At 35.8% G+C, this 18,551-nt stretch overlaps 1 protein-coding gene across 4 annotated transcripts in view; it reads right to left on the bottom strand.

The window, feature by feature from the left end:
• The window catches only part of ADGRL3 (adhesion G protein-coupled receptor L3), a 703,409-nt gene that overhangs the window by 251,152 nt on the left and 433,706 nt on the right, over positions 1 to 18,551 (bottom strand). The gene's annotated exons all lie outside the window — the stretch shown is intronic.

The raw sequence follows: 18,551 nt of genomic DNA, 5'->3' as shown, positions 1-18,551 counted from the left end.
AGATGTTCAGTACATATTTATATATTAGATACCTATATCTACATGTAACCAAAGTAACTCAGTTGTACATGTTCATATGTAGTTCTAACAAAACCTGAAGTTTCAACAAATAGAAAATGGTCTTGAATTTACCTGCTTGACAATCTTACTTTAAATAAGACAAATGCTAATCTACCATGAGAAATCTGTAAAAAATTCCTGTTTGCTTCCTTCTTATAGAGCTAAATTCATATTCAAGTAATTTTAAACCACTGTAAACACAATTAAAATAGCTCTGCCTTTTTCAGAATCTGTTCACAAGATTTCTCGATTTTAAACTTGATATTTATCTTTATATATAATGAGACGGTCAATGGAGTTTATGAACACATTTCTTCCTCTTTCCCCTGTGACAGAATCCACAAGTGTAATTATTACTGATACCATCACAATGTGGTTTACATTTAGTTACAGCTGGGGATCTGAGTAATGTGACCCAGGATAATGAGGATTTGATGAGAAACAAACAAATTTTATCAACAACAACAAACAACACAGTTCTAATCCTTACTCCTAACTGCAAATAGTATATCATGACAAATGGAATTCAATCCAGTTCATTTCACTTTAAAACCATAATGCAATGCTATCCTCTCAACCCTCACCCCTGAGACATAACTATTAACTGGTAATAGTGTGTGATCTTTTCTTCCTAGAACACTACCATGAATTTTTTTTAAGTTGTTTCCTAAGAGATACTAGTATTTTGCTACTTTTATCATATCTGTCACTGACTATAAAAAATGAGGTTACTGCTTGGAATATCTTCCAGAGTCCCAGCTCTAGCACTTAATAGCTGTACAACCCTGGATGAGTTACCTCATCTTCTCTAAGCATCAGCTTCTTATTTCTATAATGAGGATAAAGAGACCTACCTTCCCAAGTTTTCATAAGAATTAGAAATAACCTACGTGAAGTACCAAACAGTGTATAAGGCTTAAAACTGCCATTCAGTCAGTGGTGACCTTTCTTGTTCTTATTTTGTTTGCAAGTAGCATTTCTAAAGACATTTCCTAAGTCTTAGATCTCAATTTTTCTTCTATTATTCAGTATTACTCCTATGGTTACAGTTGGATAGAAGCTGAGTAAAAGTCATATTTTAAATCACATGTTTATAAAGGGAAAAATTTCATATGACAGAATAAATAGAAATCACTTACTTTTTTCTTAATTGAGAACACATCAAAAAGTTCCCCCAAAGTAAATTTGTTTCATGATAATTACAGTCATTTAAAAATGAAATGTTAATAAGTACTACAATAAGCATTTATGAATAATATTTTTATTCAAGGAAAAATATTAGCATAAGGAAGACATTTGGGTTTTACATGTGTCTCTTGATTTGAAATTATGGGTACTTCAGATTCATATAGTTTTAGAAATGCATAATGTCCTGAATATCACACATCCAGATTTGATTGGTAAAATGAATGAGAGACTGTCACATTTCATATCAATTATCTAACACTGTCTATTCTAAATCATAGAACAAAAAAAGAAAGAAAGAAAAAACTCTAGTGGATTTTGTACACGAAACAATGCACGTAAGTTGTTTCCACTTGGCTTTTACAACTATATGACTCCAAGGTTTCACTTATTTGCATCACAAATATTATTCAATAGTACAGACAATAGTGAGTTTACATAGTTTGATAGGAACCTAGTTATATATTTTTTCTCAGAGAACATAGAACTTTGAAGCTTTAATGTAATGAGTAGTTTTTCTAGTTTAGAAAATGAAAAGAGATTAAGCCACAACCTATTTGAAACATAAAAAGGGAATAAAATAAGTAAAAAGTGTGAATTCTCAAAAATGTATGTCATTTTTCTTTAGGCTAGGTATTCTTCAATCAATTCATGCAAATAAATCTAAGTATTGTTCCAAAATTCCCATCAGTTTAATGTATCTGATTTAATAATGGTTCTAATTATACCCAAGAGGGAAAGGGAGCTGCTTACATTTTGGAATTATTCCATTTCTTGCTGACTGAAAGCAATTTACATTTTGCTGCTCTATAGCCTAAAATAGATGCTATATCTTAAAGTTTTCTGTTAAATTCCATAAACATTTATCGAATGATTGTGTTCAAGATAAGAATTGTAAATATTATAGTCTTTTCATTGTGATTGTACACACCTTGAAAAAATTATAATTAGATCACAGGCTTCCTCCATGTTGCTATTATAAATTACTGTTACACTATTTTCTACTATGTGCTATTTCATTAAAATTTTTTAAAAATATTTTCACTTTTATTAACATTTTCTTTTCTTGTTAAACATTTAAAATATTCGTTCATATATATTCTTGAATTTGCTTTGTGCATTATTAGCAGTTAAGCCCAATTTCAGTATGTATGAGGACTAAAGTTACTAATACGGATTTTACAGATTGTAATTATAGCTGGAAACAAAAAGGCAAAGTATTCACCTTTGCACTTTTTTTTTTTTTTGCATTACGCGGGCCTCTCACTGTTGTGGCCTCTCCCGTTGCGGAGCACAGGCTCCGGACGCGCAGGCTCAGCAGCCATGGCCCACGGGCCCAGCTGCTCCGCGGCATGTGGGATCTTCCCGGACTGGGGCACGAACCCGCATCCCCTGCATCGGCAGGCGGACTCCCAACCACTGCGCCACGAGGAAAGCCCCTGCACATTTTTTTTAAAATATAGTATGAGCCAAGTGCCCTTGCAAGAATTATGCTAGTTATTTTACATGAAATTTCATATTTTTCCTACCACTTATACATCATGATACATGCGTCTATTCTCTATTCAGTCTTGGCATAACCAGCAAAAATAAAATGAGTCTGAGGATACACATTCAAATAAATGCATTTTTTCTTTTAATTTCCAGATGGTAATGTTTCTTAATAGTTTTCATTTTGCACACAAAAACAACTGAAGATCCTGCCTGAAGACACAGCAGGAAATAAACATGGCTCTACATAAACATGACGGTTAGAAAGGTGAGAAAAACAATGATTGTGGACCCGTCAAGTGATTATAAAACCAGGTTTTCCAATATGGTTCCAGATGATGTAAATTTTTGATACAGCAGACCTAATGAAGCTGTGAGAAAAATACATATAAGACGATGGGGAAAGGAAAGTAAATGAACAGAGGTCCCTGCCAAGTATCAGTCTGGTGGTTTAGAACGGGCACTGAGGTCTAGTCAGCTGTCTAATGCTTGGACCAGGTGAGGGCTCTCCTATGTAAAGCTTACTATGAAGGTTTTGGAATTTTTCGCCAGCCAACTAAACCTTGAGGCCAACTTCCCCTTGATTCTGGTTACACTTGCCCAAAGGTTCCGATCTGTAAAAGACAGCAGTCTTAATCTGTTCATTTGGGGAGCTTGCATCTCTGAAGAGTCTCAGCCAGAATCACTCTAAGTCACCTTAGCATGAGTTTTCATCAAATAAACCCTAACAACATTATTTGGGTTGGGCGTTAAAAGATCATCTTCTACAACCTGGGTCCCTTTATGAGCTTTCCAGACATTTGAGTCAATGGAATATTCTATGGACTAATATGTCTATTGACCATTGCTGTCTATAGAAAATAGAAATAAAAGGCAGCTATGTCCATGCCGATTAGAAATGTGTCAGTGTAGTGAGGTTTTGCAATTGTATTCATTCACACTACCAGAGCTTTTTGTTTCTTTACGATATTAGAATTAAATATCCCCCACCCAGCATCTTCCCCTTGTCCTTGGTGACAGTTTTCAGTTATGTCAGACATCCCTTCCAAAATGCATGGTTTAAGTTCATAACTCTAATGAAGAAGTTCATAATCTTCTGCCACCTGGTTTCCTGTGTGAGTGCTGCCACTTATCACACTGAAAGCTAGAACTGGGTAGAAGACAAGCAGGTCCATAATATACAGGTGGAACCTTCTTTTTGGCAGCTCTGGCCTTTCAAACAGGCAAAGGCAATTGTAATATGGTGTTGGTACTAATGTAGATTCATCCTCATACCATCCAATTTTATTATCAGTTTGTTAATATTTTCCTGTCTGTACCATTCATTTTCTTTCTAATCTGGAAGGTCCAATAGTTGCATTGATTGTTTAATAGCCTTTGAGATTTCTTTTCCCATGTAGTGGATCCTACCATCGCCCCAGTCCTAAGATCCTTATTAGACAGCAGTTGAGACATCTCTGAAAGAACTTTTTCATAGATAGTAATTTCAGTCTGCAGTCTTCATAAGAACTGAAGCTCTCTCTAATAGAGATCTTGAAAATAGACATAGTGAAGTTCTGGCTGTGTTTACTTAAGTCCAAAGAAAAGGGCCAGAGGGTTCTAAAGATGCCTGTAGGAACATTAATTCTGAAAAACTACAAAGTGCTCGTTTCCTGGCTCTCTTATTTCCCTCAGCTTTTCTCTCACAAACCTAAGATTCTCTTTTCTTTCTACTGTCTGTCTTGTACATATCTTTTGGCAGTGCCACAGTTGATTATGGAATTATTATTATGGTAAAAAATACATAGATGAAATTTACTCTCAATGAACATTTAGATGTACAGTAAAGTATTGCTAACTATATGCACATTGTTGTATCTTTGCAGATTTCTAGGGAAACTTGTTTTTTCCTAAGAGCATTGTCACTTCTTTACCAAAATCAAATTAAAGTTCATAAGTAAAGGAAACTAAAGAATTGTACTATTATTTTAAATAGATATGTGCATTAACACATGGAATTTTATATCACCTGTGATTCATATTTATCTTCTCAAATTTCATAAATATAAGCAAAACATCTTATATTTTGAAATCCCAAAAGGATATCAAATTAATTCTATGTGTTTAAAAAAGGGGCTGGTATTGGGAGAAGGAAATTTACAGTAAAAGTGACATGAATGGACCATTCACTTGTATGGCCACTAATTCTGTAGGGCAACTGATCATAAATTAAATGTCTGACATTCAGTAATAGATGATTATATCTGACATAATGAAGCTATAATGGAAGGTGTTCACACACTGCTTGACTATTAAGTGCCCATTTATTGTCCCTGTACCAGGTGTGATAGTGATAGGTTATACAAATCATCCAGAAGAAATGTCAGAATGGGCTCCTTTGCTGATAAAGCACCACACATGTTTATTAATACAGCAGCTTGTCTTAGAACTGGTCCATCTGCTCATTCAAGACAAATCTTCTTCCTATAAATATCTGAATGTTAAGAGCATGACCACTCATCATAGTTTTAGAGTAATAGGAGTGGAAAGAGAAGAGGAGAAAAAGGAAAATAGCTGTAGCTTAAATAAAATATTATCCTCTTTCTTTTACCTTAGATACGTTTAACAGAAGAACGGGTGGGGAGGTGGCTTTTAATGTGTCATTTGCCTTAGATTACTGCTGCCTGAGTGCAGGTCATCAGAAATGGTCCAGGTTCCAGCAGCTGCTGGTGCCAGGTGGGGGATGGCAAATTTCACCAATGTTTTCAAATTACACGTTTCAGTAAGGTGCAAAATGAAGTACTCCATTAAGGAATTCTCCAGAGCATTAATCCATATGCATTTAAACTTATCAGAAAATATTTTAGCTGGATAAATTTTATAAAGAAAAATAAAACCACATTTTTTTGGGGAGGGTGGTTAAAAATTCTGAGGATTTGCTTCTGAAAACCCATGTTCCATAAGATAGCAACATCATGTTTTTATATAACAGGGAAAACAGAAGCAAAATTTGAGTGTCCATACCCCCCATTTTTTAACTTTAAGAAATCAGAAGTACAAGGCTAAGACATTTTCCATCTGGTATTCCAGGTTTTATGTGCTTGCAGTGCAGCCTGTACATTCTATGTTCAATCTTCAAGAATGGTTTTATCTAACAAAAAAACAAGTATGCCCTGAGGTGCCCCTCTCAAAGGAACACACACATTTGAAATGAAGTACAATTGTTCAAAAGAGTGAAACAAAGGAAAGGCATGGACCATTTGGTGACCAGAGGTGGTTTTCACTCTATAGCCTTGCCTTCATTTATTCATTCATTAAAACGTAAAGTCTGGCAGGCATGCCTTTCAGGTTCCAGGAAAGAGCTTTATCAGACTCAGTATCACATAAATCCACTAGTCATACTCTACTAAATAAATTACATCTCGGGATAACTAACCACCTGGTGACCAAAGGGCCAATTCAATTACTTCTAAAAGGCTAAAGGTCTCAAATACCCCTGAAATTATTTTTCATGTCTCCCATAGACTGAAAGGAAATGAGTTTCAATCATATTCCTTGTTACATGTATTTTCAAAAAATAAATAATGGGTGATCTTTAGTTTGAACATGGATTTCCCTTGTCTTCCAGGACGGTATAAATATTTACCCAAATTAGAAATCAAGGAATTATTTATTTTTTTCCTCTCCAGTATATCCAAGCAACCACCACGTCCTCTTATGCTTTAACTGCATATATGAATGTCTGTGAGTCCATCACATCTTTTGTATTCCCATTGCTACTGTCTTTAAGTTTGTACTCCTAAGAATCCTTTCTTAAATAACCTACTAATTTTCTTTATTCCTAATCCATCCTAAACAGAGTAGTCAACATTTCTATGCAAAATAGTGGTATTAATGCCTGCTATACCCAAAGTCCTTTGTGGTTTCTATAGGATACATTGAATTGCTAGGTTTAGTACACAAAGATCTGCTATAATCTCAGCTACAAACCCTTTTGCCAGCTTCTTTTTTCCCATTTCACATCACACCAATTGTAGACAATGAAGCGTTTCCCAGTTTCAGAGGCAATGCAGACCAACCTGACCAATAGGTTAACAGCCTAGCAGTCACCCAGCCAAGTGACTGAGACTATTGTTGCTTTAACAGGGTCAATATTCAGTGTACCCAGCCTGGGCTCAGCAAATGCAGTGTTTTCATGGGTTATCTGCTAGCACTTAATGCCCTTCTTCCCTCCAGGGACTGTAACCCCCAGGCATTTGTTGGAATCCAGGGATGTGTTCCCTCAGGTCCTACATCTAAAGGACTCAGCACTTAGTCCCACAGACAGTTTCCAGATTTTTCTGCTACTTCTGGATCAGAGAAGTCTCACATTACCCAAAGGGCAGTAATGTGGAAAATGGAGTGAAAAGCAGGAAAGAAAATCTTCAAAAAATTTAAGTGGCAGAAGGCAATTCTCTAAATGAAATTTAAATAAAGGCCACACCAATATGACTGGATTTACCTCTTTCTATGCCATCTTCCACCCTATAGCTAGAGTCATCTTTTTAAAATCAAAATCAGATTATGCAGTATTCTGTGTAAAAATTCCTCAGGGATCCTCACAGATCTTAAAATAAAAGCCAAACTCCTTTCATGGCCTACAAGGCTGACAAAGATTCCCTGCTAGATCAAACTTTAATTAGACTCCTGAACCCTCTTCTAAGTCCATCTGTGCACTTCCTTGTACAATCCAGTTTTGGCAAGGACCCTGTTAAGTCAGTTTAGTCAGAACTCCCACCCTCAATATCTGATCACCTTCCATATCTGATCAGATTCTTATCCTCCATCATCCCCTGGCTGAAGACAGGCCAGGGTGATGTCCTATCACCCTGGCCTGTCTTCAGCAAGAATTCTATTAAGGTGGTTCCAGAATCCCCCTCACCTGTGATATTTCCTTTTAGTAATTTTTCATCCAGTGACCGCCCCCCCCACACCGTTCCTTGGCTATAAGTTCCCACTTGTTTGTGCTGTATTTGGAATTGATGTCCCTTCTATCCCAGGGTCTTTATTCCTCTACTGAATAGCTCTGGGGAAAAACACTTTTTTTTATCCCTTTACTGTCCAGCTCTCTTTTTTCCTTGAAAAGGCCCTTCATGATCTGAGTCTTGCCTAAATACTCTGCCTGTATCCCTAGTCTCCCCTCTCATTATGTCCCAGAAATTATCACGCCCACTTATTTGTTAATTTTTCTGTTCATTTATTGTTTCTCTGTCTAAGGTGTATGTTTCATGAGAACTGAAGTCTTGGCAGACTTATAAACTGCACAGTTCCGTCAACACCTGGCACATGTGAGGCTCTAATCAGTATCTGCTTAGTGAAGAAATGGATTAACACACCATGACTTTTCTACTTCAGGGCCTTTGATTACACTATCCTTCAACTTTAATCATGGCTAACTCACTTTCATTCTTCACAGTTCAGCTCAGTAGTCAACCTAGAATGGTTTTGGTTGACCATCCACCTTATTTATCTCCTTTATAGCTCTAACCATAACCTATTCATAACCTTGCTTGTTTAATCTGTATTTGATCTATTGTTTACCTTCTCCACTGCTAGGTAAGGTCCAGCTGTTCTCTCTTGTACATCACTGTATTGTCTGTCCCCTGTAGAGTGCTTGGCACATAGAAGGCATTCACTATAGTATAGTTACATCAAAATTAATTTGACTTAAATTCAACTATATTCACTCAAAAAGGATTTGAGGGAAGATTCTATTTGCCATTTTACTCAAGGAGCACAAGGCCCAGAGTAACTAGAGAAGCAGAGATATGTTCCCTCGGTTCTATGTCTCTCCACAGCACTCATCACACAAGGACCTCCATTCCCAAGACAGATTTGAGGTATTTTTTATTCATATTTTCTGATATTGAGGAATAACTCACTGTTGGATAAACCATATTTTATAGACAATTTTGAGTATTTTTCAAGGTGGGTTTTATGTTTTGTTTTTTTGGCCTTACCCCCTAACTTCAAAATCTAACCCATGTATAAGATGCAGCTGCATAGAACACTGAACACTGAATGTAAGTTAGTCTTTCAGGAGAGCACAAAGAAAAGCTGATGTAGCTTTATTGTCTGATACATGTTTGAGATTTTAAATGTATAGACATTCAGGACTTCCCTGGTGGTGCAGCAGTTAAGAATCCACCTGCCAATGCAGGGGACACAGGTTCGAGCCCTGGTCTGGGAAGATCCCATGTGCCGCAAAGTGACTAAGCCCGTGCGCCACAATTACTGAGCCCGTGTGCCACACTACTGAGGCCCGCATGCCTAGAGACTGTGCTCAGCAACAAGAGAAGCCACCGCAATGAGAAGCACGCATACTGCAGCAAAGGGCAGCCCCCACTCGCCGCAACTAGGGAAAGTCTGCGTGCAGCAACAAAGACCCAACGCAGCCAAAAGTAAATAAATTAATAATTTAAAAAAATAAAATAAATGTATAGACATTCACAGGAAAAATATGGTTATTTTTAATATGAAACTGTATCATAATTAAGCCAATAGGATTTAAGGAGGATAAGAACATTCAGACTCCCTTGAGGACTTATTTCCTTGATCTATATGAGCTATAATGAGTTTTAGATTAGAGCAATAAAGTATTGCTGCTAAATTATATTAAGCAATATTTGTATAGCATTCTATAGGGTATGAAGCACTTTCACATATAGTATCATATTTTGTATCTGATACTTAAAAAATCTTGGGAGAGAGATTGCTGCTGTGGCTATTGGGTTTGTTCAACACTTAATACTTAGCAAATTAAGATTATCAGGATGAAGTCTGAGGATTAGAGTTGAAGCTGCATACTTCCATGTTTTTCCACCCAGGAGACTCTGATACTAAACTTAACAGGACTATCTGCAACAGTTAGGGAAATTGTTTTTTGCTGAATTGTTAAGAACTGGAAATAACTGCTGGACCCAGAGCTATAACTAACAAAGAGAAAAGTGTTTCTTAGCATTGGGGGAGCCAAATGTCTCTTACAGTGAAGGCAATGCTGTTTGGGGTGTTATGTGATGAATAATACTCAAAGTAATGTTACCCATACTGAAAAATATGCCTTTTAGAACTAAGAAAACAAGATCCTCACCCTCTTCATTTCTCATGATACATTGGTTGTATCTGTAATAGTTTCAACCCCTACCATCTAGGTATAAAAGATGAATCTGGAGAAAAGAGATCTTATCTAATCTCAGGCAACTGACTCTAAACGTAAAATATATTTTACATTTTAAGGATTTACCACACATTTTATCTTTATCATATCTATCTTCTAAACCTTTTGTCAAGTAAGAATTTTTATATTAAAGAAGATACTCCTGAGTAGTGTGTGTGTATGTCTGTGTCTGTGTGTGTGTGTATGCATGTGTTGTGTGGGTACAGCAAATAATTGGAACCTTATAGCTGTGAGTATTCAGCAGGTAGGGATGCAGGTGACTGCTATATTTGGAGGTCAAGCTGACTCCTTCTTCACCCCATCCCAGGCTCTAGTGGTGGCACTTAATACAACTATCAGCCTGCTGTCTGCTCCTGGTATTCAATCAATTGTTTTAGTATACAGGTGAAAAATTATTTTCTGGTGATTACACAAATAACCATTTTGGGGAGAGAATACTGAAAAACACAGTATTAGATACCTCTTTTGAGGGAAACAGTGAGACATTTTATGAAAAGAGTAGAAAGTAACAGAGTGGCAGTAGAACAAAGATATTCTATTTTCTTTTTTTTTTTCGATACGCGGGCCTCTCACTGCTGTGGCCTCTCCCGCTGCGGAGCACAGGCTCCGGACGCGCAGGCCCAGCGGCCATGGCCCACGGGCCCAGCCGCTCCGTGGCATGAGGGATCCCCCCGGACCGGGGCACGAACCCGTGTCCCCTGCATCGGCAGGCGGACTCTCAACCACTGCGCCACCAGGGAAGCCCAGATATTCTATTTTATAGAAAAAGACAACAGACAAAAAAAAATTTATTTGTCACTGGGTAGTAAATAGTACATAAGTGTTCAAACTACTTATATTGTGTTCTAGAGATGAATAATGGAAATGGTGAGAATTTTTAAAAAAATACTCTACTATGGATGGTCAGATCTCTCATTGCTTGCTGACAATACGTTTCATTACTAAATACTTGCTATAGTATGTCGTTTTAGAAATTAAGTCACGGTTCCTCTTGTATAAATGAAAAACTGCCATACCAGATTTTACAGATGCCTAGGTTTGAATCCTGGCTCCAACACTTAATACTTGTCTGACCTTTATGAAGTTAAAGAAAACTCTCTATGTCTCAGTTTTTTCATTCACAAAGTTGCAATAATAATACTACCTGATTCATGGTATTCGGGAAATCAGTGAAATAATAATCCATGTCAAGTGCTTAGAATAGAGCTTGGCACAAATGTTAAGTATAAATATTAAGTGTTCATACCATGTCAACTCAAAAAGGTGGTATCTATTGTAATATTCTGAAGAATAGTATGTTCGGCTCTCTTTGGGAATTGGGACAGAGGGGATCATATGGATAATTTTTAGTTTGAACATAGGACTTAAGGTTAATTTGCATAATAAATGTTAGCTCTTATTATTATTATTGTTATTATTATTATTATTGACTAGCAATACCTGACTGTAAAGTTGTGACATTCAGAAAATACTAAATATTTTCTCCCTCAACAAGATAAAGCAGCTCTACTCTCATTGATCTGAATGAGACAAATCAAAATAAGACAAAGAGAAGTAAGTACTGGAACCTGTGGTAGCAGTCTTAGGAGAGCTGGGCCATTGAGCAACCTTAGGAGGGGGCACAGAAAGCCGGGAGTGGTTGGGAGATGTGGGGAGTTGTGAAGTTCAGAGAACTGAACCCTGGTCATAGCTTCTTAGAGATATCTTAATCCCGGAGACTTTCCCTTGCCTTGAACAACAGCTCCAATGGAAGAATCGTCATATTCAAGTTCAAGGATCATTAACACTGGATTTGCCAGTAGGCGCAGTGAACCTGAAGGAGAATGTTCAGATCACAACAGTATCAAGTTTCTACTGAATACCCTTCGAATACTAGGACTATCATTCCATCAGCCAATGGGAAAGAGAATTCAAACAAGCTCCCTTCTTCTCATTCAGGCTCACTGAGAGAATGCCAAGACAAGTTGACTAGGAACCTAACGTGATAAACTACCAGATCACACTACTCTCTGGAATAATTATTCTCAACACACGAATTATTTTCCACAAGGGGCCTGCAGGAGTGTGCTAAATTATTTCAAATGATAAATGTTGGCTTTTCAACAATAACTTATATTTGGAAAGTATGTTACAATTTACAAAACCCTCCTACTTATTCCTAACAATATTGAATAAAAAATACATTTTACCATCAAGTTTAGAATTAACTTCAATTAAATTCAACCCAGATTCAAGTATTACTTCATAGTATGATAGTACAATGCTTGATACTAGAAATAGAATGATGATGACCAAGAAGTCTGAATGAAAAAAGTGATAGGATCCTTGTAAGACTAAGCGAGGCAATATGTATAAAACATTTTTTCCTGTGTCTGACACAAATACATACTTAATGAATGAGAGTGGTGTTTACCATTAATAATAACAAGCTATACTCTCTGCCTCTACCTTGTAGGTGTTCACAGTGTACTTAAACACAGCAAAAAAATGCTTGGCATTTGAAAGTGTAGGAAAAGGGTGTTTACTTAACATGGTCAAAGTACTCTGTTATATGCAAGTTTAATTTTTATTCCCTTGGGTTAAGGGTGAATAAAGCTAGGAAATTATATTCTACCATATAATATCTGCTAACCAGGTAAGTTAGAAAAACACCATCACAGCACTTTAAAGGACAAGCCTGGAGACTCCTCAATAAGAATGCCAGATGTCTTGTTCCTATTTTATTTTAATCAACATCAAATGCTTTTATATTTCACTAAATAATATCATTTGTTAAAGTCTCAAGTTTGTGATGCTGAATCTTTGGCTATAGCCTATTTTTAATATATATGCACCAGGCAGGACCATCTGTTTATTCTGAACTTAAAAAAATATTGTCAGTGTGTGGATGTGCTGAATGTAATTTATGTTTGCACATGAAACTTAATGCCTGGCATTATTCTAGTTCATTGATTATCTGCCAATGGAACCATGTTTATATTACTCATTTTATTATAGAAAAAAAGTTTAAAAAAATAGACACAGCTTTCCAAATGTGCCCAAATATTTTAGATTTTTTTCAGAGTATAAATTGTAACTGTCAACAATTAACAACTGTATAAATTAGCATTTAGTATTAGACTTCTGATCAAACATAAGATGCTACCTAAAGGAAGACTATACACATTACTATACAGAATAAATACAGTACTGTTTTCACCAGCTTTATTACTAGTGGTTTACCATATTAGAAGGCGGAATGTATCTGGTAACTGGCAAACTTTTATGTAGCAAAATATTCAAAGTATCATCCTTAGTAATAAAATGGAGGACATTTTTCGGAAGTTAATGTCTTTTCTTGGTTATTGACAGGAACTTACCTAAACTGAATTGCTAGTGATGTTGTGAAGAATTCATAGGTAGGGTTCTATCATTAACTGCTAAGGCTGTCAACAAACTGTATAGAAAAACAATGAAACAAAACCAAACCAAAAATAAAACAACAGAGTTTCAACTGAAGAGTGTGCCTCAATTGGTATATTTGAGTCTCAATATTCACCTCTGCTTAGGATTCTAATTCAGCTTCCAAAATAAATTCCCACCCAAACACCTTCATTGAGTGCTTCTGTCTGTAATACAGACATGATTTTGGGGTAGAGTATTTTGTGAGTAGTTAGAAAGCAAACTAAAGGTTAAGGACAGAGGATCCTTGGTGAGGACACATGTCCTTCAGAACTGCAACTTCTAATGAGCCCTGCTAAGAATTCCATTGTGCTGATTTACAAATCTGCTACAAAAATAACAAAGTAGACTTTCATTTCAGTTATAACACACAAAATTGGGAAATATGTCTGAAAAGCATAGGGAACTTATTTGCATACAGAAATATATAATAATCCCATTAAATTAAGTACAAAATTGTAACAAACTTGTTTTAATAATGAAAGGTTTAAAAATAATAGTGCTTCTAGATGAAACTATTTTTTTTTAAATTCCTGATTAATGAGACATATGGGAAGAAAAATTACTATAATGGTGAATGCTGACTCAGGATCTTATTTTTATTAAGTAGTTTATAGTGAGGGCTGTGACTATTTTTTCTATTTATAGTGGCAGCTCTGGTTAATTACCTTGTAATGTATTGTGACATTAATGCACTAGTAAACTATTGGAATTTACACTCCTATTCAGTAATAAAATCTATAAGTTGAAGAATGCATATAAAGTTATCACAGTCATAAATTATGTGACCAAATGCCATGTATGATCACATTAAACAATAGAATCTCTCAAATTTACTCATCGGGGGTAGGTGCCACTGAATTTATTATATACTTCAGCTATCTTGAAATATAGATTTCAACATTTTTTTCAAGGTTATTTGGTAACTTGTTACTACATTTTCCATATGGTTACTAAGAGCATGTTGGTCACAATTAAAATACACAGTACCAAAAAAGAAATACATTTTGACAAACAAGTGCATCAATTTCACAAACTATTTTTTCCCTAAAAAGTGAGTGCAAAAGTGAAAGAAATCAAGAGAATAGAAAGGAGGTAGTACGGTGACATGTGGATTAAAACCAAAATGATTCATAAGCTACATATAGAACTTAAGGGGATGAAAAAGAAATGAAAATGTCACATATACTTTTTGAAAAATAATTATATAATTATTTTTAAAAATAGAGGTTAAAAAACAATTCCAAAGTTACCAATAATTAGTTCACTATCTCAAATATTCAAAGCACAATCACTGTTAAAAAAAAAAAGGTACCAAGTAATCCAAAATATTTGAGATAAGAACAGAATAAAATGGCAAAGTATCTGAAACAATCTGATACGTAATTGTATGTTAGAGAATTCATACTTTCTACTGAAAAATTCCCTGTTCTAATATTGATAGCTATATTAATACATTTTAAACATTGTTTTGTATTGCTCTCTTGATGGATATCAAAAAGCTTAAGTATGATTTTCCTATGAAAATATAGTCAAGTCTGTAAAATACACAGGGAATTAATATATAAAGCAATAATTCCTAAAACATGAACATGCATGTACACTAGTGGAAATTGGTACAGGGAGGGAAAGAAAGAGAATACAGAGAACTGTAGGTCAGTGGGGGAAGGGGACTATCAAGACATAGCTCTCATTTTCTCAATATGTATAAAATTATAGTAGAAAAAATAGATATCTAATGTGGTTTTTCAGGTAGTTCAAAGGATATTGCTATATAATCACACAAAAATGATTAGAGACAGTATTTCAAAGTATTTAAAGAACCTAATTTATCTGATTGTATAAATTCAAATCAAAACCTATAATATACATGAGAGACTCCCTCTCTGTACATAGATATAGATAATGTACAGCTCATTTGTGTAATTTGACTGTGCATAAATATCAAAAATGTACACTATAATTAGAAACAGTAAATGCTGATGAGGGGTGAGAGTTGAAAGTTGAAAGGAAATACTTCATGGTTCCAATGCAATGATATTGTCAACTCTTACCATTTCCAATATTTGTTTTTAAGTAAAATATTAGATAGTTTTAAGAAAAAAAGCACAAGATGTTTTGCAATGTTATTTTGGTGAGTTATACAAATCTCTTTATTTATTCAATTAAATGTTCATTTTTTTTTTTTGAAAATTACAGGACTATGGCACATGAGCTAATGACTATAACTGCAATTGCACTAATCACAGTAGTTTAGGAGGGTCTCTGGGTCAATGCATGTAGAGGAACTATGTGAGAACTAGAAGTTATCAAGACAATTCTTCTAAGGTAGAGAGCACAACTTGAGGTAGATATAAAGCAGAGATCACTGCTGGATTCTAGTAAATCATTCTTCACCAGGTCAACACCATCACTACTTTTACTAAGATGATGCCGCTTTAAAGCGAAGCTCTTAATAATGCTACTTGCCTACTAACTCTTCAGGGTCTAGTTTATGTCAGGTTATTTGCCAGGAACTTGACACTAACTGTTTCACTTAATCATCCTTAAAAACTTGTTTTACAGTTGACAGACAGAAGCTGCCTAAGGTTGTGCAGGTCTGCTTGGCTCCAAGGCCCAGTCTCTTCCCATATGTCACAACAGCAAACCCCAAAGTTCGTATCAATAGTAATAGCCACATATTATCTAGGGCTTACCAGATGCCAGACTCTATTCTGTATCATCCTTAATCCTCACAAAGACACTGTGAGGATTTCTTATTTCTGAACTTCTGTGTGGTAGTTGAGGAAATTAAAGATAAGAAACGTCTAGAACTCCCAAGTTTAAGTTTATTGGCTATAAATCTCTTCATTTTATCACTCAATTTTTGTCTTGCTTCATTCTAAATTTATTTTACTCTTTATCTGCATAGCTACAGTAGGTTGAAATGGCCCAAATTCCTCTCCTTCCTGTATCCATGGTCCTTTGGATTATGGTTCCTCCATCAAGAGATGGAGTCCATTTCTTAAGTCTAGTGTTGCCTATGTGACTGGCTTTGGCCAATGGGACATAAAAAACATGAAACAAGTAGAGTATTAAACAATACCTGAACTTTGGGACTTTCCTACTCATTGCAAGGAATCCTGTCACAATGGGAATGAGCTGGGGCTAGCCTGCTGGAAGATGAGAGCCATATGGCCATCACTGCAGATGACATCAAGGTGACTACCAAACATGTGAATGAATTTCCTCCCCTGAAAATCCAACCAGCCTGCTAACTACTAAACATCCAGCCTCAGTCAAGTCAGCACATATGCAATTCAACCAACTCTGAGAACTATAAAAATGTTTCCTGTTTTAAGCCAATAACTTTTGGAGTCGATTATTACACTGTCACACCCATGACTTTATAGTATTCTTCCCAAATAATACTAGGATCATGTCTGAAGAATTTAATTATATTAAAGTCACCAACTTGCATAAATAGGTCTCCATCTTTGGTGGGAACAACATTCTACTAAGAATTAACATGTCTAAAACAAGGCATCCATTTAAAATTCATCTCTTCCTGATGATGAGAAATTATGTCATAAGCATCCAAGTAGTTAATCAATATAGAAACCTTAGAGACATTTCTGCTCTTTTCCCCGTATCAGTTCAGCCAATGCCATGTCTCTTCAAAACACTTCTCAGACCCTACCATTGCCACCAACACACTCCTAACTAATTTCCCAATCATCTTTTACCTGGATTACTGAAATGGCTTCCCTCTGTCAATCTTTCATCATCTACACTGATTTCAGAGATACTTTTCCCATATCAAGAACTGATTCTGTTATGATGTAACACCCCACTAACTTAGGAAAATTTTTTAAAAAATTAAAAATATTTGATGATTTTTTTCCAGGATAAAGTACAAACTCCTTGGCATGAGACACAGAATCCTTCACAATCTCCCTCATTACATCTTCCCAGTCTCTTCCTCTTAAACTGCTCCCATTTTACTGTGCACTCAAGCACATTTCCTTAAAAATATCACAACTTTCAGGTTTCACTGGTGGCGCAGCGGTTGAGAGTCCGCCTGCCGATGCAGGGGACACGGGTTCATGCCCCGGTCCGGGAGGATCCTACATGCCACGGAGCGGCTGGGCCCGTGAGCCATGGCCGCTGAGCCTGCGGTCTGGAGCCTGTGCTCCGCAACAGACGAGGCCACAACAGTCAGAGGCCTGGTACCGCAAAAAAAAAAAAAAAAAAAAATCACAACTTTCACATATAACATATTTTGGTTCATTCTGCTTCTTCTTTGTAAGGTTCTCTTATTGTCCCTGCTCAGTTTTCTTCTTGAAAAATGAGGATACATCTTTCACAATTTAGGTTGTCACCTTCACTTTCAGTCACTTAGAAATCATTTTAGGAGTTCCTATTGTGTGCCAAGCACAGATCAGTGGCTGGAGGAGAAATAATAATTATGACACTCTTTGCCCTCAAGGATCTTACAGAAGGAAAAAGGGACATTCAAGCTGAAAAATAAACTGCAGTGTTTTAGGAATAATAACTGAGGCAAGCACAGGGGATATTTGGAGGACAGAGGCATGTACTTAGCTCCTGCCTAGTACATGGGAAGACTTAACAGAGGAACTGAAGGTAAAGCAGAGCATTGCAACACTGGTAGAAACTTACTAGGTAGAAAAGAAAAGGTAAGAGACTCCTGGCAGAAGAAATAGCATGTATAGAAAACATGTCCATAAAAGTCAGATCTAATGACTTTTATTGTATACTATTGAAAGTATAAGAAAATATACCATGCCACTGGGACAAAGTGAGGAGAGTGGGAGGGAGGGGTGGAAGGGAGGAGATATGGAGATACGTGTGTATGTATATAGCTGATTCACTTTGTTATACAGCAGAAACTAAAACACCAATGTAAAGCAATTATACTCCAATAAAGATGTTAGAAAAAATAAAATAAAATAAAAATAAAGCTATGTTCCCCTTTGAAAAAAAAAAAGAAAATATACCATATTATTTTAAATTGAAAAATTAACCTTAGGATATTTGGTATTTATAAAATTAAAAGTTTGTCTATTATTACATTAGTTTGAACATTATAAAACATTTAAAAATCATTAATTTTTAAAAGTAGAAAGATAAATTCTATATTTAGATTATGAGATAAATGTTACTTTTAACTTCTATTTTG

The sequence above is a fragment of the Phocoena sinus genome, chromosome 5 (assembly GCF_008692025.1).
Source record: "Phocoena sinus isolate mPhoSin1 chromosome 5, mPhoSin1.pri, whole genome shotgun sequence".
In the NCBI taxonomy this organism is placed as follows: domain Eukaryota; kingdom Metazoa; phylum Chordata; class Mammalia; order Artiodactyla; family Phocoenidae; genus Phocoena; species Phocoena sinus.
The sequence above is the reverse complement of the archived record's forward strand: the minus strand, read 5'-3'. Positions and strand labels throughout refer to the sequence as shown.